The 27,292-nt window shown below is 36.1% G+C and overlaps 1 long non-coding RNA gene across 1 annotated transcript in view; it reads left to right on the top strand.

Annotated features, from left to right (window-relative positions):
* LOC117797256 overlaps window positions 1-7,300 on the top strand; it is a 168,093-nt gene extending 160,793 nt beyond the window's left edge. Inside the window, exon 7 of the long non-coding RNA XR_004622199.1 lies at window positions 7,115-7,300. This is a non-coding gene — a long non-coding RNA (uncharacterized LOC117797256). The remainder of the gene's footprint in view (window positions 1-7,114) is intronic.
* The last annotated feature ends 19,992 nt before the right edge of the window (window positions 7,301-27,292 follow it).

The raw sequence follows: 27,292 nt of genomic DNA, 5'->3' as shown, positions 1-27,292 counted from the left end.
CACTTACAAATCAACTTCATAATGAACTTTACCATTATTAATGATCCGAAAATCTCTTATACTTTCCAGGGCCCAAACACCCTGTGAGATCTCAACAATCAAATTGGAAGGGTCAGAAAGCCAGAGGAATAAGTACTTGGCTGCCTAGTTTCTTAGTCCTTCTTCATGATACTCTGGTGCCTTACACTCTCTTCCCTTTCCCTCATTTTATTGACCTCACTTCTCCCCTCAAACCATGGCCGTGCATCACTTACACTAAAAGGGAGAAGTGCAGGCTCAGTAGAGCTCCCATGAAGAACTAGAGAAGCCTTAATTTCAGGCTAATTTATGTTCTTGATATGGGTCTTTGTCTTTTTTACTTGTAAATCTGAAGAGTCGAATAACCTAATTTTCTAAATTCTTTCTAGTCTGAAAATACTACAACTCTTAGAATAAAATGAAGTTTCTATCATCCTAATGATTAAAACAGTAAACCATATCACTTGAGATTTCTTCTAACACGTAATTCTTTCGTTTTCTCTTACCTATTCACCCAAAGTCCTTCTTCACACCCTAACTGTGCCACTCCAGTTAACCAATTCCCATGAAAACATTGTGAAGTCTATGCTCCTGATATAATTCAATTCTCATGCCTCCTAGGACATGTCAGAAGTATTATTGTATGATGATGGAAAGAGCAGGTGTTTTGAGGAAAAACAAAACTGTCCCAATCAGTGGAGAGTAAAGGAGTTCTAGTTTAGGAAATCTAGTTTAGAAAATCCAGCTGGCTATACCCTTAATGATGAGCTTCCCTTTTCCCCTTAATCCTGTGAACCAAGTCCCTACCTTAAACTGCAATTCCAATGGTGAAGTACCTGCACTGTTTAAGCTAAGCTGTGGCTTACAATCTTGTATTGATAACATGCATAATATTGCATTTCTTCTATGTGGGGAGCTTTGCCTAATTATCTCACTTCTAACCAGAGATGGAATCCTAGCAACCTTGGAATCCTAGATCAGTGCCTAGATGGGATCTGCCCATAACCAGTGCTTGAGTCCCTGATTCTCTGTCTGGCAGAACCCTACTGTGAATGTGGTTGCTTCACTGGTTTGCCTAGTATTATATATCCAGACTACTTACCAGCTCTTAGAATTCACTTTGTTTCAACTACCTGTGTCATTCCAATGAATATGTCTGGTTTCTAGTCCAGATTTCCTGGACTAATTCTCTCCATTTTTTTCTTTCGCCTCTCCTAGTTCAGTTCATTCTGCTTTTGGAAATGTCTTTCTCAGGCATATTCACACATTCTCTCTTTCCTTTTCCTTTTTTCCAATCTAAGGCCACTTAGGCCAGGAAAAGCTTCTTTTCTTTTTTTTTTTTTCTTTTATATGAGTCAAGACAGATGGTAATCATGTCTGCTAAACATCTATTGCAACATTTGAAGTGAAATTAGACATACAGATGAATCACTTCACTGCTATCTATTTAAATGCCCTTGGAAGTGCCAGGGAGTCTCTTTCCAGATCCAGGGGTAGCCATCTTTATAGTTAAAATTCTCAAACCCACTTATCTTCAAGGAGTTAGCAAGAGCTGCTTATCTAAATCTTGATTACATTCCTATTCACCTCAAACCCTTCGAGATAGGATCCATAAGTGAATAGTTTTTTGTAACATTTGCTCAGGGATACCTCAGTCCTCCAATCTGTAGACATAAGACTGAGATGTCCTCATTAGTAACTCTTGGGAAGATTATGTCAGACAGCTTTTGACTTCTTCTTCCGTTAGCAGAGAGGAGCCAGTGGACCTGATTTTTCTCCTTTGTAATCTCACATTTACTCCTGGAGTTACCAAAACTGTAACAAAACAAGTGTGGCCAGGAAGTCGTTAAGTAAAAGCAGATTCACATGATTAAAAGTAGATGTAGAAAATGAAAGTTCCCTGTACATGATGAGGTCACATTGCTAGGGAAGGAAGAGTAAGGTATTCTAAATAGGAAAAGCTAGCAAAATAGATGAGAAATAAGATAATCGTTGCTTTGCACTGTGTTGACATTAGCTCACATTCACATCATCTATTTGAAAGGGAAAAAAAAGAGCAACAATCACCTGGTGTTGTATTGAATGTTCAGTCATACCAACAGGAATTCCTGCCCAATAAATGTGTCAGCATTTTGGGACCAAATTTAAATTCATCATGTATTTAGGCCATATTTATTTTACTCATTTGCGTATATTTAGCTCAGCACCCCATAGAGAGAGTTTTTGAGGCTCTTCAAAATGATAATGTGCATTAAACATGTTAGAAAATTTTATCTCATTCTGCAAAATCAAATCACTGAATCACTTCTGTATGAAGTATTTAGTCTAGTTAATCTGGAGGAATTAAAGAGTTTGCTTAGTTTTACAACAAACTCAACAATGGGTATGTAGGTCATGGCCCCCAAACTCTAATTTATTTTGTTTATTATTTAAATAAATCACATTGTGAGCCCACAGGGACTAGGATTGGGGGTATTCTGTCATTTTGCTCTCGTACTAGGCAGGAAATTGCCCAAGAGGGATGATAATTCAACATTTAAACTATAAAGTTAACTGAAGATAAAAACTAGAAAGTTTTGATTCTTCAAAGTTAGATGTAGTCAATCATACTTTAAAATGTATATTAAGTTAGATAAACTATTAACATATAGAAGCTATGCAGTCTACTCTATGTTTTTGTGTTCAATATAAAAATCCAATTTAAAAGAAATTGGATTAAAATGACTGCTGACAGGAGCAAAGTAGACCAATCCTTCAACCCTTGTTTGGTGACAATAACAGATGAGATTGGTGGTGCTAGTAATACTGCATTTTTTTATATCAGTTCTAATTTTTTGTTAATTCTAAATATAAGCTGCAAAAACAATAGAATTTGATTATAGTAAAAACCATTGACCAGAAACAAATCATGGTTAGGAAATATAATTAAATATTTTGTTTCTGAACCAGATAAGAAGCAAAGCAACTTACGCTCTTTTAAAATGCATTTGAGGGGCGCTTAGGTGGCTCAGTCCTTAAGTGTCTGTCTTCGGCTCAGGTCAGGATCCCAGCGTTCTGGCATTGAGCCCCACATCGGTCTCCCTGCTCAGCGGGAAGCCTGCTTCTCTCTCTCCCACTCCCCCTGCTTGTGTTCCCTCTCTCACTGACTCTCTCTGTCAAATAAATAAAATCTTTAAAAAAAATGCATTTGACACTTGCATATGGTATGTAGATTTTTTAAATTAACTTATTAAGTGGATGATTCCATTATCCTACATACAGACAAAGAATGTTTGCTCCTATTGAAAATTCAGTCACCAACTAGTGGAGATATCTTTTGACAATGTAAAAATGGCACCAAGAATTTACCAAAATGACTTCAGTAAATGTCACAGATGGTCANGTGGAGATATCTTTTGACAATGTAAAAATGGCACCAAGAATTTACCAAAATGACTTCAGTAAATGTCACAGACATTTGGAACGTGTGTCTATTTTGGGGGAGAGTTGCCTATTAACCTTTAACTTCAGATTGTATATTTAGCTCATTAAATGGTCCAATACATTGGAATCAGATGGTCTTGGTGAATTCTTGGTGAATCCTCAGTGTAGGTGAACTCCTACAGAAAGCAGTCTATTTAAACATCTTCAGGTATTAACGTTTCTTCACTTCCCATGCCATATGATACTGACATTTATGCACAATATATTTAAAGCAACACAGTTACAACTGCAGTAACTTTTTCTCATTTCTGTGTATCTTCCTTATCATTTTAGTCTAGTTTTTATTATTTCAGTGATCATTTGTATGAGGCCAAACTCTTGATACTTTTGTCCTGATAAGCTCTAGATTCTCATTTCCAGTTGTCTATGGAACATCTCCATTTAGATGCCCCACAAATCTCTAACTCAATATGACTGGAATCCAATAGATTATTTTCCATCCCAAATATTTCCCCTTCTGTGTTTCTGGTTTATCTTAAAGGAATTACCTTAGCCCAAGATAAGGAAGCAGAAATTATAGTATGATTAATCAGCAACCAAATCTCTCTCACACCTATCTCTACCTCTTCCTGGACAGGGGTATAATCTAATATGTAGCTCCTGCTTCCTCACATTAACACAATTGCATTTCTTATCATCTGGTTCTGACCATCTTCTACCTTGTGGTTATATTAAACTTCAAAAAGCACAGCTCTGATCACTTCATAATACTGTTCCAGCACTTTCGAAGTCTCTCCAGGGAAGTAGCATGTGAGACTGACCTCTGAAGATACTATTTTCTTAGAGGAGGTTAGGGCATTCCAGACATTAATGTGAACTGAACTCTAAAAGAACCTAGAGTGTTTAGGGACTAGTTAAATAGTCTGTTGTCTCTAGAGGGTAGACCAGAGAGAGAGAGAGAGAGAGAGAGAGAGTGCACAAACAGCAAGCTTAGGATTTTCCTCTTATTTCCTTTACCTAAAATCTTTTTATTTTCCATATCCATATGTCCAGTCTAGCTCAAATGCCACCTTCTCCAAGACATTTTCTCTGGTGCTACCAACTGGAAATAATCATTCCTTTCTCCAAACGTACTCTGTATCCCTACATACTCCATGATAGATATTGTGTGCGGTCTCCATGATCACGATGGTGCAATAAGCTGTCTTCAGGGGAAATGTGTGTCAAGGTCATTTTGTTCACCCCCTGAAGTACCTTTTCAAATGAAAAACAATGCAATCATTGGAAATTATACAGTGAATGACCATCATCCTTATAGGAAAGAAATTAATAAACACAAAAGTCTGACCTAAGGTAAACTGGGACTTTAAAAAAACTCAAAATATTTTTAGTGAAATTTTTTAAATGTACATATTATATTTTAGTTTTACAATTCTGAAATTTTAAAAATTTACAATTTTACACTTAAGTTTTACATAAAAATTGAAGAAAACTTTGTAGAAACGATACATTTCAGTAATAAAACTATTAGGAACTTTTCTTCAGGTTTCCATTGATCATTTATTATAAGTTGTTGAATAAACCTTTAAGGAATTAAATTCATATTAGAGAAGAAAGAAACATTTCTGAATACAGAATTCAATCTAATGTAATAATGATTATCATTATGTATAAAGTATGAAATTTTATCCTTTTGCATTACTTTTCATTCCATTTTTGCATTTGGGTTTGCCCTGTGTAATATGTTGGTTTCAATTTTTGAATTGCTTTGAAATAGAATGTTCTTGCTGGGTTAAAATAGTCCTCTCATTATACTGCAGAGTAATTCAGTGTCAGGAATCTTGACTGGGAATTCGTGAAGCTATAACTTATTTTCCATGTTTAACCAACCCTTGGTTATGTCGTACTGGACTATCCACACTTCAGGGAATTGTGCTTCAACATTTATCACTAGCACTTGCAGTATATGCTCTGCTGAAAGCACATATCCAAATTTATTATCATTATTATTATTATTATTTTGGTTGATCCAATCTCTCTTCCTATTTTTACTTTACTGCGTCACAGTACGGATATAATATAATGACTTAAACAAATGTTCTAGCCACAGGAAAGTTGAAAGGGAAAGAGTAGCTCTGATTTTAAGTGCTACTCTGATTTGTATAGTCAGTCGGTTTAGTGGTGAAGGTGGCTAGGAGCAGCTAAAGGAATTCAGAGTGGGAAACATATATGTTATACATATCTTACTGACTCCTCAAGTGACATAACATGTATCCTAACGTATTCCACAAAATAAGCACAGGCTTCTTCCTGAATCAGGGGAAATTATGGTGTAGTAAAACAAGCTCTCGATTTGGAATTATAAGCTCTAGGTCGGGGGCCATCTCCAACCACACACAAGTTATAGACTCTGGGATATATTTTTTTTTAAAGATTTTATTTATTTATTTGACAGAGAGAGACAGCCAGTGAGAGAGGGAACACAAGCAGGGGGAGTGGGAGAGGAAGAAGCAGGCTCATAGCGAGAGAGCCTGATGTGGGGCTCGATCCCATAACACCGGGATCACGCCCTGAGCCAAAGGCAGACGCTTAACCACTGTGCCACCCAGGCGCCCCTGGGATATATTCTTAACCTGCAAGAGCACTCTTACACTCAACATCTCTTGTTCTTGACTAGCCTCTTTTTCCCTTTCTTTTTGGTACAACATTTTGACTTTCCTTGAGGAAATTTCCTCCCCACCTGTCAGGGTGGAGCTGATCCCACTTCCCTTACACAATCGGTGGGCTCAAAACCCAGACTAGCCAGTTAATCTCAGTTATATTTCAGCTCAGAACTACAACTGGAATTATTGAAAAAGAGATGTGAGATGTCTGGAGTGGCTGATAGCCACCCTTGCTCTTTGCATGTACCTGCCTGAGTACAACAGAATACAAAAGGCATGATAGAGAAGATGACTCAGTGGCCTGAGGTTGCTGTTGGATGCATAGCCATAACTAGGAAATGGATCCAGTATATGGGTGAACAAATTACATATTAGTGTTTAGTCTACTTCAAATGCGTGCAATGTTCACATGTTAAATAAGGATAGTAGTGCACTGTAGTGCACAAGAATGTAACATATGAAGTGTTAATGAAAAACAAATGAAATAAATGAAAAATTAAAAAATAGTGTTATAACCTTTGGCTTAAAACGTGGCACATTTTTAAATAAATAAATAAATATTAGATATTTAGTAAAATCTAAGCCATCATTTAAATAAAAATTAGTATCAAATATAATACTAGTTTAGACAAACACCCCAGGATAGATTATTAAGAATTAAAAAGATATTTCCATAAAATATATTTTTTATGAAAGCATTGAGGGAATGTTAATTTTGTTCAGCATTTTTATTACCTAAAAAGCAAAAGTAGCAAGAGTATACCTCTCCTTTCTCTGTATCTTCCTTTAAGAGCTCCCCTTTTATTTCTTTGTACAGTCTGACTTTTGGATAGACTGCTGTGCACATCAGGTTTTCATGTTGTCAACTCCAAATCATTTCTTAATTCAATTAAGTGTAGGTACAAAATCACATGAAGAGTTTTTAAAATCTTCAACTTAATGGAACCCTCCACTTCACATGACATTGCTTCTTCAATATCCTACTGTCTCTTACTCCCTTTTTGATTTAGAGGAGGCAAGCAGCCATACTGGGGAACCCAAGGAGCAAGAAACCATGAGTGGCCTCCAGGAACTGAGACCAATAAGAAACTAAAGCCCTCAATCCTATAAACACAAGACCAACTGCTACCTGCGTTTAAAAGAGGATTATTACATTCCTAATAGAATGGCCAAGATCCTGAACATTGACAGCACCAAATGCTGGTGAGTATATTGTGCAACTGAAACTCTCATTCGTTGCTGATGGGAATGCAAAATGAGTCACTTTAGAAGGCAGTTTGATGGTTTCTTATAAAACTAAACATTTTCTTATTATATGATCTAGCAACTGCACTCCTTGATATTTACCCAAAGGAGATGAAAATTAATGTTCACACAAAAACCTGCACATGAATGTTTATTCATAGCAGCTTTATTCATAATTGCCAAACATTGAAGCAACGAAGAGGTCCTTGAGTAGGTGAGTGGGTAAATAAACTGTGGTACATCTAGACAATAGAATATTATTCACTGCTAAAAAGAAATGAGCTAACAAGTCATGAAAAGACATGGAGGAAATTTAAATGCATGTTACTAAATGAAAGAAAACAACCTGAAAAGGCTATATACTATATGATTCCAACTATATGGCATTCTAGAAAAGGCAACACTGTGGAGACAGTAAAAAGATTAGTAGTTGCCAGGAACTGGTGTGGAGTAGGAGGGATGAATAGGTAGAACATGAAAGATTTTTAGGGCAGTGAGAATACTGTATATTGTATTTAATGATGGCTATACATCATAATACATTTGTCCAAACCTACAGAATGTACAACACCAAGAATACACCCTCATAAAACTATGGACTTTGGATGATCATGATGTGACATTGTAGGTTGATCAATTATAACAAATATAGTTTAGTTGGGCATGTTATTAATGGGGGAGGTGTATGTGTGAGGGGAAGAAATATATGGGAAATCTCTGTATCTTCCTCTCAATTTCATTATCAACCTAAAACTGCTCTTTAAAAAAAAAAGTCTGGGGTGCCTGGGTGGCTCAGCGGTTAAATGTCTGCCTTCGGCTCAGGGTGTGATCCCAGCGTTCTGGGATCGAGTCCCACATCGGGCTCCTCTGCTGTGAGCCTGCTTCTTCCTCTCCCTCTCCCCCTGCTTGTGTTCCCTCTCGTGCTGGCTGTGTCTATCTCTGTCGGATAAATAAATAAAATCTTTAAAAAAAACAAAAAAAAAGTCTTAAAGAAAAGAAAAAAGAAGAAGAAAAAGAAGTTTGTTCTCCAGGCAAGCTGCTGATAAGAGCCCAGACCTGGTAAACACCTTGACTGCACCCTTGGAAAGAACCTATCTAAGTTCGTGCCCAGAATCCAGATCCACAGATACTGTGAGATAATAAATACATTTTTTGAAGTCACTTAACTTTGTGGTAATATTGCTATATGGCAATAAATAATAGATTTTGGTGGCCTTCTTCATGGCCTGAGATACATTGCAAATAGGGTTTTCCTGGGGCACCTGGCTGACTCAGTTGGTATAACATGTAACTCTTGATCTTGGCTGTTTTGAGTTTAAGCCCCATGTTGGTCATACAGATTACTTACAAAAAAATAATAACAAATTGGATTTTCCTCATGACTCTAGACATCCAATTTACATCATTTTAGTATGTTTCTTTTCTACTAAAAATGTGGTACCCTCAGGAGAGAGAATACTTTTACCCATTTCCAACTCTACTAACCCTTCCTAGAAGATCTTTTCCACTGCCTTTAATTTAATTTGGACTAAGATGTTGGTTATAAAGCTTAGACTCCAATTTCTAAGGACCCTACTTATATCTTCAAAACTATACATCTTTATGTGAATAACTCATGAATGCTCCAAACTCATTACTGAAAATTTCAATTGTTAGGAAGAATAGAGCCCTTGATAAAAAGAGTTTGAAGAAAACTTAAGAATCACTTAGTTAAAACCCTTAACATTGTAGATGATAAAACTGAGACTCAGAATTTTAAGTGACATTCATTATGCCTTACAGCTAGCATTATTAAAATGATTACTTGTTAATCACTTAGTTGACAAAATTTGTAAACTGAAATGAAATGGTGATGGGTGATGTTTCTTTGGCTATATTAAGTTATTTACAGTAATCTTATCCTTATAGTCTTGACCCATACAATAATTCTGTGATGCAGACTATTCTAGTGCCAATATCCTTGTTTATAAATTAGGAAAGGAAGACTCACCTAATAAGTAGCAAAGACAAGAGTTAATACCAGGTAAAAGATCTTAAGAAGATTATAACCTAATAGTTAGAAATGCATGAAATGCCAAAATTGGTGCAAGAAAAAAATACAAAGATGTCAATAGACCATATTAAATGGTAATAAACAAATGAAATCTGACATAGTCAAAGATTCCCCCTCTTAAGAACACAAAATTATATATGGCATTATAGATCAATTCTACAAAATTTTAAAGTGTAGTTTCATATAATAGTTTATTCCCGATAGGGTCAGTTTGTGCTAACACACAAAAAAGAGTAAAAACATGCCAGGTCAATTTTTAAATCTGATTTTTATTGATACAAAACTACATGGGGAAATTACAAAGAAAGGGAAATTTGGGTAATTCTGATTAAGAAGCTTGATGTAAAAAACACTAAATAAAATAATAGTAAATGAACACCTAATTTCAAAATTATGAATCATGAATAGGTAGAATTAATCCAAGGAATGTATGGTTGGTTTAACATCAGAAAATATTGCAATGTATTTTATTATACTATTCATCTAAAAGAGAAAAATCAGATAATTATCTCCTTAATCCAGGGAAGAAAATATTTAATATGGTTCAACAATTATTTATAATAACACCCAGCAAGTTACAAATAAGAGGGAACTGTTTCAGTGTGTTAAGCATTATGTGTCAAAATTCTACAATCAATTTATATTTACTGGGGAAACTCTAAAAGTTTTCCTCTGAGATTAGTTCTAGAGGTCAAGGCCAGTGAAATAAAAAAAGGGAAAAAAACCCCTAGGGATTTAAGAATTGGAAGGTGAGTGAAAAAACAGACATCTTTTGGGAATGATGTGATTATCTACCTACCAAAAAAAAAAATTAGAGGCACTACGGTGGCTCAGTCAGTTCAGCATCTGACTTTTGGTTTCAGCTCAGGTCATGATCTCAGGGTTGTGAGATTGAGTGCTGCATCAGGCTACACACTGGGCAGGAGCCTGCTTAAGATTCTCTCTCTCCCTCTGCCCCTCCCTGCTCACGCTTCTTCTCTGTTAAAAAAAAAAATTAAAAACACTAGGAAAAAATATTAGAAAAAAAATCAAACCTACAAATATCAATAACATTCATCTCTCTCACATAGTAGTAATTGAGTGAAAAATACAAAAAATACAATGTAACATTCATAATAACAAAAATATAAAGTACATGACAATTAACTTATACAAAAATAGAACACAATTTTAAAAAAGAAAAATTGAGAGGTAATCCATGTCCTTCAACAGTCCATGTTCTTCAATTTATATAAAGATACAAATTCTCCTAAAATTTACTGAAATTCTAATCAAAACTCCAATTAGCATTTCTTAAGAACTTTACATATTTACTTAAATTTTAAGTAAATTTAAAATTTTATTATAAAATTTTAAAATTAAAATATTTGAATTGACTCACCAATTCAACATTAAAAAGAGAGAATGGGACTTTCCTACCAGATATTAAGACTCATTTCAAAGATTTGGTCAAAAAATTATATATAGCATCAATGCAAAAAATAAAAAAAAATCCAATGGACAAACTAGAGAGCTTATAAGCAAATGTGTCTACAAAATTAAATATTCAATAAACGTGAAGTCACAAACCAACAAGGGAGCATGGATTGTTGAGTATAATGGTTTTCAGTTAAGTATATGGTTTTCATGAAGGAAAACATAACCAAATCCCTTACCAAGATCATACACAAAAGTTAACTTGGTTATATTAAAAACCTATTATGTTATAAAACACTGATAAAAGAAAAAAAAAGTGTCTATATAAATTGGCTGATGTTCCATGTTCATGGATGGAAGATTCAATATTACAATGATGCTAATTCTTTCAAAATCAAGCTCCTGATTGAGCACATCTCAATAAAAATCTCTACAAGCTATTTTATAGATATTGAAAAAATAATTTTAAAGTTTATATGGGAAGGCAAAAGAATTAGATTATCCAACACAATATAATGAAGAACAAAGTTGGAGATTCCCCCCCTACTTAAGACTTACTATAAAGCCACAGTAATCAAGACAACATGGTATTGGGGAAAGAATAGACACATTAATCAATGGAGAATAAATAGCCCAGAAATAGACTCACACAAATGTAGTCAATTAATATTTGTCAAAGATTCAAAGGCAATTCAAAGGAGAAAGGATAGTCTTTTCAACAAATGGTCCTGGACATTTAGATGTCCATATAAAAAAAATGATTCTAGACACAGACCTACACTGTTTTACAAGCATTAACTCAAAATAGAGCTAACTACAAAATAGAAAACTATAAAACTTTTAGAAGAAAATATAAAAAGAAATCTACATGACTTTGTGGTTGGTGATAAATTTTTAGGGAAAACACCAAAAGCATGATCCATGAAAGAAACAATTTTTAAGTTGCGCGTCAGTAAATTAAAAACTTCTGCTCCTTGAAAATAACTTCAAGAGAATGAAAAGGTGCACCATGAATGGGGAGAAAATATTTGGAAAACACGTATCTGATAGAGGACCTGTATCCAAAGTATATAAAAACCTCTTAAAAGTCAACAATAAGAAAACAAACAATCCAATTTAAAAAATGAATAAAACATTTGAACAGACACCTCACCAAAAAAGATATACAGATGGCAAATAAGTATATGAAAATGTTTCCAACATTATTTGTCATTAGGGAAATGCAAATTAAGGCAACAATGGGATACAACTAAACATGCATTAGAATGGCTAAAATCCAACAAAGACTGAGAATATCGGTTGCTGGCAAAGATGCCGTGACGGTAACTCATTCATTGCTAGGGGGAATGCAAAGTAGTACATTCACTTTCAAAGACAATTTGGCAGTGTCTTACAAAGCTAAATATTGCCTTACCATATGATCTAGCAATTACTGGATTTGATTTGAAACTTATGTCCACACACACACACAAAAAAAACAGCCCATGAATGTTCGTAGCAACTTTATGAACAATTATGAAAAACTGGAAGCAATCTAGATGTCCTTTGCAAGGTGAATGGTTAAACCTTGGTATATTCATGCAATGGAAAACTATACAGCCATAAAAAGGAATAGCTATCAATGTACAAAGACATGAATGAATCTTAAGTGCATATTGCTAAGTGAAAGAATCCATTTTGAAATGGCTCTATGCTGCATGATTCTACTAATTTGGTGTTCTAGAAAAGACCAAAAAAATTGAGGCAGCAAACGAACACGTGGTTGTCAAAACTTCAGGAGTGGGAGTAGTGGAGAAGATTGTATAGGGAATTATTTAAGGCAGTGAAATTATTTTGTATGATAATCTAATGGGAGATACAAGACATTATGCATTTGTCAAAACCAATAGAACTTCACATTACAAAGAATTAACCTTAATATATACAAATTTTAAGAAGTTTAAGAGGTCAGTATGGAATACAAAATATGATAAAATAATGTAACTATACTACAAAAGAGTGAAACAATCTCACTGAAGGAGATGGGTAAGAAGGTGTTGACCTAAGTAACTTTGGAAATTATTGGAGTATGTAAGACTTAAGAAAAAAGTAAGTGCAATTAAGCACTATACTCTAGTTGATAAAGTTGTTTTCCATGGACCTACAGACTAACAATTCTGAAGCATATACACTTTTACCAGAATTGAACAATTAAATAAACAGATGGTGGATGGTAAAGCCAGGTTTCTCATTATTGGAGTAGGAAGTTACAAATAAGAAAGAAGAGGAGGCTTAGATGATGCTTGTAATGGATTACAGTTGGAGACATCAGTGAAACTCACGTTTAGCTCAATATAGGTACACATGGTCATGTATAGAAATACTTAGAGATTTGCATGTATTCATGGAGATTGTAATATATAGTTATAATATAATATTATATATATATTTCCTTGGTTTGTCAGCTGAGAGGGCCTAAAACCAGTAACAGTCCAGTTGCAATGAGTTTATCTAGTGCTAAGATCTTGGTTTCTTTTCTTTTTTTTTTTTATTGAGATTTTATTTATTTATTTGAGAGAGAGAGAAATAGCCAGTGAGAGAGGGAACACAATCAGGGGGAGTGGGAGAGGAAGAAGCAGGCTCCCAGCAAAGCAGGGAGCCCGACACGGGGCTCAATCCCAGGACCCTGGGATCACGCCCTAAGCCGAAGGCAGACGCTTAATGACTGAGCCACCCAGGCGCCCCTAAGATCTTGGTTTCTAATACCATTTTCCAATAAAAGGAACCAAGGCTCTTTGGAGAAATGGCTAATTCTAGGACTGGGGCAGAAAATAGTAAGATATGCCTGGCACATATTACAGTGCCAGAAAATAAGGAAGTACTTAAAGAATTCATGATATTGAAACATGTCCAAGGGTGTAAAAGCCAACTGAAAGAGTTCCCAAAGACCAAAGCTGGCAGAATTTGAGTATCAAAATAAATAAAGTAGTATTGGATTATAATCCAATGTATAAATAAATATCCATAAGTCCATACTACTAAACATACATAATTGAATAAATAAATAATAGGAGGAATGAACAACTCTCCTATATAGATGAATTCCAAATAATTTTTGTTGATACTTCCCCCTCAATAAGATTGAGTATAATTCTCCACTTCTTGAGTGGGCTAAGCACAGTGGCCTCCTTTAAAGGGTGCAGTATGGGTAAAAGGGGGGAAACAGTAAACTATTTAGTGGAGAAACAAGATCAACACTGTATCAGCGAGGTGATTAAGGTCAACATCAACATTGATAAATCATGTTGAAACTATTTACCCTTGATATGATGTGATGAAAATGGCACTTTATCATGGCAGTCTTCTCCAAAACCTATAACCCCAGCCTAAGCATGAGAAGAACATCAGAAAAATCCTGAGAAGGACGTTTTATAATATACCTGACCAGTATTCCTCCATATTGTCAAGACCATCAAAAACACGGGATGTCTGAAAAAGTGTCTCAGCCAAGGGTAGTCTAAGAAGACATGATCACTAAATGTATTTTGGTATCCTGGACAGCACCCTGGAAGAGAAAAATGACACTTGGTAAAAACTAAAGAGATCTGAATCAAGTATGAACTTTACTTAATGATAATGTATCAATTTTGTTCATTAATGGTGTCACATAACGTTCTAATACAAATTATAGAGAATACTGGCTGTGAGTTATATTGGAACTCTCTTAACTAGTTTCACAATTTTTCTTTAAATTTAAAATATTCTGAAACCAAAAAAGTTAATTAAAAACACCCATATTTAAAAGGCAAGATTATAAAGTTAATAGAGTAAAATGTGGGCAAATATCTTTTGAGACCCAAGGTCAGCAAATGACTAAAAAAACCCAGAAAAACAAAATTTAAAGAACAAACCATGAGATGGGTGAGGAAGAGGTGAATTTTATTAAATTAATATTAAGTCTTTCTGTTCAGTGATAGAAACTTTATTGTTTAATTTTTTAAAATATTTTTTTATTTATTTGATAGAGAGCACAAGTACGCAGAGCGGCAAACAGGGGCAGGTAGAGGGAGAGGAGAAGCAGGTTTCCCGCTGAGCAGAGAGCCTGATGTGGGACTCAGTGTGGGGCTCGATCCTAGGACCCTGGGATCATGACCTGAGCCGAAGGCAAATGTTTAACCAACTAAGCCACCCAGGAGCCCAATGAGGGTAACTTTAGACAAAGTCAACATACAGAAGACAAAATGCAGAAGATACTTTGTAATGTACGACATTTACAAAGGGTTCATTATATAAGGAATTCCTACAAATTAACAAGAGACAGAGAGCAACTGTTACAGAAAAGCAGGCAAAGATCATGACCAGGCAATTTACCCAAAAGGAACCCCCAAAATGTAATACACACATGAAGAAATGTTCAAAACCATGAATAATCAAATAGACATAAATTTAAAATACAATGTCATTATATTCTGTAGCTAAAAGACCAACAAAACCAGAAAACTGATGATACCACTGTTTCTGGTGAACTGGAGTACACACTGGGTAGAGATTGCTGACATATTTTAGCTAATTATAGAAGATGAATATCCTCTAATTCTGAATTTTTGCTCCATGGTATATATTCTAAAGAAATTGCTAATATGCCCTACATGCTTGGGCAAAAAGTGTCTGTGTTTGTGTGTGAAGAGGTCACAGTAGAATCATTTGTGTGGTGAGAGTTGTAGGAGATCACCTGGATGTGCGTCACTGGGACAGCTGAAATCGGGGAATGAATGCAGGGAGAATATGTGGATACAGCTGAAAAACAGAATGCTTAGTAAAAAATAAAACATAATTAAATATGTAATTCTATACCATTTAAATGAATTTAAAATCCCTAGGGGAAAAATACTCATTTAGCATGAACACATACAAACTAAACAAATCAATAAGAATAAGAAGGCCTATATGCACGAATGATGATATGATATCATTAGCTATGAGATGTAGTAACACAAAAAATAATGCAATCTCGGGGCGCCTGGGTGGGTCAGTCCATTGGGCGTCTGCCTTTGGCTAGGGCCATGATCCCAGGGTCCTGGGATAGAGCCCCGCATTGGGCTCCCTGCTCATCAGGGAGTCTGCTTCTCCCTCTCCCTCTGCCTGCTGCTCCCCCTGCTTGCGCACTTTCTCTCTGTCAAATAAATAAATAAAATCTTTAAAAAAATGCAATCTAATAATCAACAAGGGCAAGTCAATAGGAACCATTATTTTAAAGGAGAAATCAGTCTGTGGTTAAGTCAAGCCCATACTAAGTGAGTATATGGTTAATATATTTTTTTATTATTTTTTTTAAGATTTTATTTTATTTATTCGACAGAGATAGCCAGCGAGAGAGGGAACACAAGCAGGGGGAGTGGGAGAGGAAGAAGCAGGCTCATAGGGAGGAGCCTGATGGGCTGGATCCCAGATCGCCGAGATCACGCCCTGAGCCGAAGGCAGACGCTTAACCGCTGTGCCACCCAGGCGCCCCTTTTATTATTTTCAATTGAAATTTTAATCATCTTAGTGAAAATCAATACAACCTGGACTTTCAATTTATTCTCATCAATTATCCTTATCAATATGAAACATGCCAATTTGCTTGTGAGAGTTAGATTAAGGAGATAAAAGAGACCTTATATTTATTCCTGACTTTTTAAGTCTTACACAGAGTCAACAAAGTCTTAGGCTCACCCTGGGAATGAAGTTTGCAGATAAATTAAAAAAAAAAGAAAAAGAAAAAGAAAGTAAGACATTCATTGCTGGTAGAAACGCAAAATGGTATAGTAACTATGGAAAACAGTTTGGCAGTTTCTGACAAATGTAAACAGAGTCTTAACCGTAAGAGCTAGCAATCGTGTTCCTATTAATTAAAAAGAAAATGTAAAAGATTAAGATAAAGGGATTTAAAGGAAGTAGATGCTCAGTAGCCTAATTACACAGTGAACTAAGCAAGCAGAGGATTTTGTGTATAAGAAAAATCACTAATATGATGAACCAGCCTCACAAAGACACAGGAAATTAATTAGGTGAACGCTTCCTTTTGGTGTTTTCCTTAAAATATTTTTTCAAAAATATCATTAGGCTTCCAGTTTTAAGAATGACTCATCACTATAAGCCATCTTTTTGGCAATTATTATTACTTTTTAAATGACCACTTGCGTAACAAATGATTATTTATGTTAGATGAGCAACAAAGAAGCTTGATATGATTTAATTTATTAGCTACTTTTTTTCAGTTGATGTTTACTAAATAATAGAAATGCTTCTAATAGTTATCTCAGTCCTGCTTGCTGTCCTTTTTTCAAACAAAAGCAGTATAGCATATTCTCCATGTAGCCGGAGGGAGAAAAGAGCATGTTTCCATGGCTGTTCATAGCCTTGTAGATAAAATGCAAACTCCATAGGATCAGGACTTCTAAGACCTTTGATGATCCAGCCAGTGATTGCCTAATTTTTATCTAAGATTTCTCCATCTTGACACTTGATATTGTGGGCCACATAATACTTTACTGTGGGGTGGGGAACTGTTCTGTGCATTATAGAATTCTAGCAGTATCCCTGGTCTTTACCTACTAGATGCCAGTAGCAAACATGCCCCCCAACTCCCTCCACCCATCTACCCCTTGTCCCAGTAGTGACCAAAAAAAAAAAAAAAAAAAAAAAAGTCTCTATGTACCATCAAATGTTCCCTGGGAGCAATATTAGGGACAGTTGAAAATCACTGCTTCTAGTCTCATTTTTCATGATTACTCCTAGATTTTTCTATTGCTGCCATAACAAATTACCACAATTTAGAGGTTTAAAATAACACCAATTTATTAACTCATATTTCTGAAGATTACAAGTCTGGGTGGACTAGGCTGGTCTCTCTGCTCCTGGTTTCACAAAGATGAAAATAAGGTCTTCACTAGTTGGGCTCTTATTGGGAGGCTCTGAGAAGAACTGACTTCCAGGATCATTCAGATTGGTTGAATTCATTTCCTTGCATTTGTAGAACTGAGGTCCTCATTTCCTTGGTGGCCTTGAGCTGGGGGTCATTCTCAGCTTTTAGAAGCCATCCACATCCTCTGGCTGTTGTCTGTCTTCTTCAAAGCCAGCAACAGCGGGTGAACTACTTCTCGTGCATCCAATGCCTTACTCTCCCTTCTTCCTCTTTGCTCGGTTGCATCTCTCTGATTCCAGCTGGAGAAATTTCCCTGCTTTGAATGTCTCAAGTGATTAGATTTCAGTAACCTAATTTTGATTATATCTACAAAGTCCCTTCAAGCAGCCCCTAGATCAGTGCTTGATTTAATAACCAAGGTAAACAAATCTTGAGGGAACACCTTCAGAGTGCTGCTTTTCACAATCCCCCATCACCTCAAATACTAAGAACTGATCAACTGAATGACTTATGTTCTGCAAACATGTTTTCTCAAGCTTCTGAGTTCCCATACCTCCTGACACAATGTCCTATCTTCACTTGAGTCCCTTCAATGTGGTGCTCTGATATGGGCTTCAGGGAGCCTCTTCTGACCATACCATGAGGGGATGATTATATGCACATCCAGAGAATCCTTTTCTCATATGAATCATAACACTTGACAGATTACACTGAATTTATCCACCTAATTAGCACATAATGAAAAGTCAATAAATGTTTGTATAATTAAGAAGTCTTTTTACATGAAGGTTTGTCAGAAATAGAGAGCATTTAAAGGAAGAATTAAAGATAAAATACTTCCTATGCACTTTGAAGAGTTTTCAAATATTTTCAAGTACTATTTACTTTCATCTAAAACCATTATCAAAGTGTTAAAATCCCTATATGTGGGATCTGAAGCATCTAGAGCTATTTAGAATCTATCTGGATCTCAAGATTGAGGCCATCAGACCTGGACCGTCTAAGTTTTGACCCCTTCTATTGATAGTTTAGATCTTGTCTTTGTTTTCCTGGGTGCCCTCTAATCATATGCATGGTTTAATTGAAACAATCTTCCTCACTCTATCTGCTTCTCTTTGGTCCAGCCAGGGACTAAAACTAAAGATAATATTGTCTCGCTAGTGTATCTCAACCCTGATCTTTGTTTTGTTGGTATTTAAAACTATGGCTGTGGAACAGATCAAAGCCTGCCTTCCTGCAGGAGACTTGTCCTCAAGGGACCATTTAAAACAAAACAAAACAAAACAAAAAAACAAAAAAACTCTTCTGAATACTTCTAAGTGATTTTAACATGTAGAAACAATGAAGACTTAACAGAAAGTTTTTCCTGTTTTTTTCTTTTTCTTCCCTTCCTAAAAAATTCAGTCCAAAACCCATTAGGGAGGTCTAAGGGTGACGAGTTGAGTCAGGGGCTGTGCTAGTCCAGCATAGGGTGTCTAGGTCAAGTGTGTTGAGAGAGTGACCCCCAGATGGTACAAATCACATTGAATTGTCAGAGCCCAGTCAGCGGGGAAGGTATGCGTGCAGGAGGGCGGCTGAGCACAAGGTGTTGGTACCATCTACACTCTTATAAAAATACAAATCAGGTTTAAAGTAACTGTAGTGAAGTAAGTCACACGAAGGCCACAGACAAGTTTAGTATTTCGAGACAGACAGCAAAACATTCTCATTTGCTTGGTAATTGGGGAAAATTTATAAATGTTTTAAAGCCATGGGCTCCCCTAGGAAAAAAGTACCTAAATGCTTCTCTCACTCTCCATAGTAGCTACTTGCATGAGAAAGCACAGACCAGAGGTGGGTCTGGAGGAACTCTCTCCATTGACCCTACCCTGGAGAGGACTCTAATTCTAGGTTGCATGAGATTTATTTGACATAAAGAGATGGTGCCAACCATACCATCAAAGCATTTAGAATTTCCTCGGCCTCAGTGTTACTGTGCAAACTGATTATTCCAAAAGCATATCATGCCATAAAATGAAGAAAAAGAGAGAGAGTGTGTCTGTCTTAGAGAATTCAACAATACATGATTTCTATATCTTGAGATGTACTTAATCTCCTAACATTTTCTGACCATACCTCAGAATTTAAACGATTTAAAGGTAGTCTTTATGACAATATCTAAGTATGAGCTTCAGGGACCCATCACACCTTTTCCTTATTTTCACCTAGAAAACAAGAGCATCTCTTCCATAATCAAAGATTTGATGCACAGAAAATTAGGAAATAAGCAATGGACACTTGCCATGGCTGAAACCAGGCCACTGGTCTTCTGATGTTGGCTTAAAATACCCAGCATTGCAAACTACTTTTAGTGTTTACCCATATGTCTTTATGCATCTGTGCATTTGTGTGCTTCTCTCTAAACAGTCGTAATGAAGTAGAAATCTCTTCACAAGTGCTTGTTGTGTTGATTGAAGTGAACTGGTCTCAAGCTTTCTTTGTTGTTTAATTTTCTTAGAAAATTAGAAGTGCTGCTATTAAGCTTATAAGAGGAAAGAATAACCTTGTATATCTTGTGAAATGGGCACTAATGTTATTTGTACCTCAGACTTAATTTTGGGGACACGTAGCAGGTAGTGAAACACTCATCTTATGATATGTTGTATCATATAATACTAGATTCCAAAGATTAAACTTCCTTTATCTTTTAGTATTTTTCTCTTGTCTATTATTGAATTAACACGGATATGAATGATACCTTCAGACACCATACTGTACAAACTAGAGCTATTGCCTCATTTGAAAGCCAGATTGGCTTGGTAAATAACAACATGCATAGAAAAATGATTTATGCATCTGAAGAAAATAAAAACTTAGATATTTTAATATCTCAACAGAATTTTTTAAATGTGGCACTTTTTACTATGTCAATAGGAACAACAGCAGATTCTGGAAGTGAATTCTACAGAGTGGTATGACAATTACTGTTATATATCTCAGCAATCTTCTAATAAATAATATGAGTCTTGTTTGCATTTATCAGAGTGATCCTTAAGCAAATACCCATGTGAGAAAGAAAGCTTGCATATTTATAAGAGTAAATTTACATATAACTACACATAAAATATTCTGTTCCTTTGTAAAATACTTCTTTATAATTTCCATTAAAATCATCATGTAATTATACCAGAGATACAAACCTAACAAAAATTATGCCAAGCATTATTAGAGGGAGTGCTTTTCAATTGCAAGGGCATCTGTTCTGTGAGAATTTTCTGGTTTCAATTTCTGTTGCATCGAAAAAAAAAAAAAGGAGAGAGAGAAAATAAGGGCTTTGTCCCTTGCAAAGGACTACGTTCAAAGGTCACCCATCAAATTTATTTTTACACAGTGATGAAAATGATTATAATAAAGTATTAAATTGTATATTTTATAAACAATAAACAGATCTATACAGAAAGAGGGAGGTTCTATTACAGCCCAAGTGTATAAAAAGAGCTATATCATAAACACATAGTATTGTTCATGCTTCAGCAAATAGTTTTTCACTCAGCAAGCTTTTGTACTCTTTCCTATGTTTCAGCACCTATGCTGGGCACTAGGGCTATGGAGCGGAATGCCTGAATGCCATAGACTGCACTCTAAGAAAATCACATGAACAAGACTGAAAAGTAAATAAATAATTGTTTCATAGTATCAGGTATTTAACTCAGGGACTTAGCCAAGTGAAAGACCGAGTCTTGAAGGATTAGTGAGAATGGTCAAGAAAGTAATAAAGGAGAATATTCTATGCAGAGGGAAAAATCTATTAGGAAATGGCTACAGGGAGTAATAGGTTGTTATCAACAAACCACAGACAGTTGAGTGTGTCAGGAACTTAGGGTCAACATGGAAGAGATATGAAAGACAAAGATGGAGAAACAGAGCTAGATGTCCTTGCAAGGAGCTTGGCTTTTGCTTTGAAGGGCCTGGGTGCAGTACTAATGTATTTTAAGCAAATGATTTTCATTAAAATTTATTTTAGGTAAAGTGTTCTCCTGAACAATGGTTCTCAAAGCATGGTTTCTGGACTCTCAGCATCAGCATCATCTGGGGACTTGTTAGAAGAGCAAATTCTCGGGTGCCATCACAGACCTACTATGGACCCAATAAACCATGTTTTAGCAAGACCTTCAGGTAACTCTGGTATACATGAGAGCCTCAAAACCACTAGTGTAGAGCATGGAGTGGTGGGGGCTGTTTCAGTAGAAATATTTTCAGCTACCAGAAATTGAAAATCTGATCAACAGTAGCTTAACTAAGGAGTTTATTTATGTTTAACAAGAATCCCCAAGAAGTGCAGTCCCGGGATGGCACAGTGGCTAAATGATGCCATCAAGAACCCAGGCTCCTTCTAGGTTTCTACTTCGTCAGTCTCAGGATGTAACTTTTGTTCTTAGGGTGACATACTGGCTGTTCCACTCCCAGGCTCTACACTGCCAACCCCACGGTAAGGAAGCTGGGACAGGGCAAGAGAAAAAAAGATTTGTCTTCCTGTACTTTGTTCTTACTTTATGGTAGAATGAAACAAAAATGGATGCCTCTTCAGGCTCTTCTGCCCACTTCTTACCAGTGAGAGCCACAGCATGCGCCTCTCCAGTTACAAAGTCCTAAGTGGTAAACGAGAATTAGCGTCCAGTTAGAAAGTTCTCCTATAAAAAGTTCTCCTTTATTGGGTACCTACTTTTTCCTCAGCTAATAGCTCCACGAAGTACATATATTTTAAGTTGCCTTTTATAGTAAGAGGAAAACAGAACTTGAATAGTGAAGCCCTAATATCCTTGCTAGATCCTTAGCAATCCTCAAATACTAACCACTTATGCACGCCAGGATTCTCCTGTCAGATCCCTATGAAGGGATATTAGAGAGCTTCTAATATGTATATGCCATTTCACTAGAACAGTGTAGACCATGTGAATCCATCCTTAGGAACTTGAAATGATAACCTGGAATTACTTTCCGCCTTCTAGCAACTGTCTCTAGGGTAATTCACTGAGAACCACCTAAGGAAGAAATTCCTACTCTGTATCACCTTTGGGGCTCACTGAAATCTGACAAGTTGCTCTGGATCAAGGCTGGATGTCCCACTTTTGTCCTGCACGTTGACAAATGCACAGAAATACAAACACACGTGAATCAATAATCTTTCTTTACCTGTTTCTCTATAGCCTTTTGCACGACCTTCAGCATTGGTTTCAAGCTTGAGACAAGAACAATTATCGTCACTTATTAGCTAGAGAAGCTGTGTGATGGAAATGAAAGTCGTTTACTCTTAGAATCTGACATTTGTAGACTAAGCAATTTGCATATTGGTAGAAAGTGAGAATCCCAACTCTTTTCTTTCCACATTTCTCTTTAAAGTGTAATGTGAGCAATAAAAATTTAAGTTACTTAATGTTAGTCGAAGGCTGCCAGGAAGAAAATCCCAAAGTCCTGTGGGTCCATCCTGCGTCTATCACAGGCTATGATGATGAGTGCTCCTAGCTTAGGAATCGGGAAGAGAAGAGATAGGATGCTCTGAGTAAACACTATTTAATCAAGAAAACAAGCAACATCATGAATAGTCTCTGGTGAATAAATGCAAATACCTTCAGAAATATGTTGTCCTGGACAAAATTCAAAACCATTTGGGAGACTAAAACCTTACATGTTATAATTACACACATACACTGACAGGCGGGATGAATATAAACAACAGCACTAACCATTGCTCTTTAATTGAAATAAAGACAATTTAAAAACTTCATATCACTGAGCAAAAGGCAAGAGTACCAACTTCAATTTCAAAATCATTATCAATAGTGTATAACACATTGTCAAACAAAAGCACTTCTCTTGCTGTGCAGTCTGCTCCTATTGGCATTTGGCAGCCTGAACACACAGTCATGCTATCTAATGCTCATATTTTCCAAACATAACAAAAGGAGTAAAAAACTCTGCAGATTATTAGAAAATATTAGCCAGCACGAATATCAGTGGATCCATTTCAGTGAGTTTGGACAAGAGGCAAACTGTGGGTGACTTCTTTAATCATTTTTATATGTCTATGCATATTCAGTGAGGTATGCTTTAACCAGATATTACGCTTAGTGGAAAGATAAGGAGTTTTAAGAGAATATTTTTATATGCAAATATGCAAATATTTCACATGCAAAATTTTGAGAAGAAAACAAAAGGCAAAAGAAGAAAGGAGAAAATATTAGGGATTTTCATCCAATCAAATTTGAGTCTCTGCTATGTGTTAGCAAACATATAAATTTGCTGATATTTGACCATTCTGCTTTTCAAAACTTATGACTTATTTATGGATCAAGCTATTACCAAGTGCACTCACATATACTAGTTTACTAACAGAAATATATATTACTATCCATAGCTTTGTGGAAGAGGAAACTGAACTTGACCAAATCATAGAAATTTATGTGTAGGGATGCCAGATCTAAATTACAGACTCTTTCCTCTTTTTTTCCCCCATTTTAGTGAGCTTTCCCCAAAGGATCTAAACCTCTCCCAAACAATTCTCAGAAACAAAATGATGAGCAATGTATCTCTTCCATGTAGCACACGCCTGGTTTTTATTCCCTAGGAGATAAAAAGGGCCTCTCATGCATGGTCAGACACCACTTAGGATACAACATTTTCTCTGACACATTAGAAATGATAATAAATTTCCTCTTAACATTCAGGTGAGGTTAGGAAAAAACTGTTTAAGGTGTTTAAGCAATAGATATAAAATGTCTCTTAGATGAGTCCAAAAGCTAAAAGAACTCAGGTGCCCAAATTCCTTTGTCCAGAAGTTAAGAAAACCCTTTTAAAAAGAAAAAAAAAAAAAACAGCTAAAATGTTGCTCTATGCATACTAGGTTTCATGACTTTATTTATTTTTATAAAGATTTTTTATGTATTTGAGAGAGCAAGCGAGAGAGCAAGCACAAGTGGGGGGGAAGGGCAGCCAGAGAGGGAGAAGCAGACTCCCCGCTGAGCAGGGAGCCAAATGTGGGGCTGGATCCCAGGATCATGACCTGAACAAAAGGCAGAAGCTTAACGAACTGAGCCACCCAGGCGCCCCCCTTTCATGACCTTAAATGAGAGAGATACTCTCTGCTCTTAGCACTGTTGTCAGCAGCAGGTTAAACTCCTTGCTACTACAGAGACTATAGGAGTAGGAAGCAAGAGTGAAGAAAACGAAGCCACAAAAACTCTGTGAATGTTATTTGTTGAGTGCTGTTTATCTGCTCATGGACATTAGTAGAAAGCACTTTCAGAAATCTGTGTAATGCTATCTGGGAACTGGAGAGACATATGGATTCCCCTGGACTGGGCCACACTTGATAGCGATTAGTAAAGTCATGTTTTATGAGAGTTTGAAATGATTCAATCTTGACATTAAGTTAATTGACAAAAAAAAAAAAGTTTTACTTGGCGCTAATACTGCCCTTGTTGCTATTATTTTGCATTTATGTGTCATGTTGTTCTTGCATATTTTTCCATGGAGTCCTTCTTTCTTTTTTTTCTTCATTTACAGATTAAGATTTAAATGCTTTCCTGCAATTAAAAAGGCCAAGTCTTTTACTAAACCAGATATTGAATTTAGCATTTTCAGAGATTCAGTCATGTATTCAGTTTCCTATTTTAGGAGCCAGACAAGATGACTAGTTCATTCAGCTCTACTGTTCTGAAATCTGCTATAACTCTTGAAGGCCACACATTTGTTTTGCTAACTACACAATGCTTTTTCATCATTCCATATGTATCTCATAGTGCTTTTTGATTTATATATAAGGGAGAGGGGAAAAGATAAATTTTAGAACAGTACTTTCCCAAGTATCGGTCAAACTGCCCCCCCCCCCATGAGGACCCTGAAGAGCGGCTGTTTCAGGGCAGCACGCACAATACTTACTGACATTTGCTTCCACACTCACATTATACTGTATTTCACCCATGTAAAAAAAGTGCAAAGTCTCTCCCACTCTCAACCTTTTTATCTAGAAATCTCTGAGGAACTTTTTGTCTTCTGATTTCCTTCCTTTCCCCTGTACATAAACTGCATTTCAATATTTCTAATCTGTTTTTTTTAAAGATTTTATTTATTTATTTGACAGAGAGAGAGACAGCCAGCAAGAGAGGGAACATAGGCAGGGGAAGTGGGAGAGGAAGAAGCAGGCTCCCAGTGGAGGAGCCTGATGTGGGGCTCGATCCCAGGACTCTGGGATCATGCCCTGAGCCGAAGGCAGATGCTTAATGACTGAACCACCCAGGCGCCCCCAATATTTCTAATCTGTTAAGGAAAATCCTTTGCTTTGCCCTTTGGGCTGTAATATCAGAATCTTAACTAGATTATAATTAGTTTGGTATAACTCTCATTTCTTGGTTCCTATTTTGGTTTGAAAATTAGGATTAATAATCCAGCATAGGCATCCCGGTTACTGCTCTGAGACTGCCATGTAAGATTCAGCCTCATAGGATAGGGCCAGAAGTGGGATGAATGCTCTAGAGAGCTCTTCATTATCACCCACTCGAAGCCTTATTCTGTATTTTGTTTATAGCCAGAGAGCATGTCAGAGACACTAAAGGATTTTGTCAGTCATGGAGAGGCAACCTCTATCCAACAAATAGGCTCTGGACTCTTGTCATAATCCTAGCCACAAACTGATCATCTCATTAAAAGAAACACCACAAACACAAGGAATCTAATAAAACAAACAGATTCCTTAGTCCCTAGGAAACCTCTTCTTAATGGAGCAATGTGAAAACAGCACAGTTTGAATATCAGAACAACTTGTCCTTGACAATCATAAAAATAGTTTAGGGAACATAGCCCTGAAAGTAAATTGTGGGTAGTGATTTGGGGGAGCAAGACTAAAAGAATAAACTCTGTGGATGACAGGATCCAGCAAACTTCCTATTCTCATGGTAGCTAGTTATGTGCCTCACTAGAGTTTCCACAATTTCTAAATGATTACAAGTCGAGATTATTAAGAAAACATGTTTTTGATATGCCATCTTGGGTAACTAGAAGGATTTCAGTGTATTTGTTAGCATCAAAACCCATTTTTGCTATACTTCCCCTTCCAAAATAATGTGAGGGAAATACATCAAGCACGCAAAAAGCTATGAAGAAATTACTAAGTACAACAAGAGTTCAACAACATATTTTATTATGGATTTCAATATCTTGTTAATCTAAACTGAATTGAATAGTTTATAAAATCTCCTTAAAGTGGGCATATTTGTTTAATTATGCCTTAAAAATAAAACTGTAGCCCAACAACTGTGTGGGGAAAAAATGTGAAAATTTCGAATGTGCTTTTTGGACTCTTCCTCTAGGAGATAGAACACATATTTTAAACTTGGCAGTTTTAATGTTTTGTGGTTAATAATCTTTGACCTTAAGATATGACATTATTTTTACTGCTGAAGAGAAAATCACAGATGTAGAATTTATCAATTTGACTGTATCTACCTGATTCGCATCCTGATTTTGAGAAATGAAACATTATATTATGGTGTCAAAATGAAAGGAAATAAAAAGGCAGCCTTAAGTGCATTTGGATAACTTAACTATAAATCA

This window comes from Ailuropoda melanoleuca, chromosome 20 (assembly GCF_002007445.2).
Source record: "Ailuropoda melanoleuca isolate Jingjing chromosome 20, ASM200744v2, whole genome shotgun sequence".
NCBI lineage: Eukaryota > Metazoa > Chordata > Mammalia > Carnivora > Ursidae > Ailuropoda > Ailuropoda melanoleuca.
Note: the sequence above shows the minus strand (reverse complement) of the source record. Positions and strands in the feature narration are given on the sequence as shown.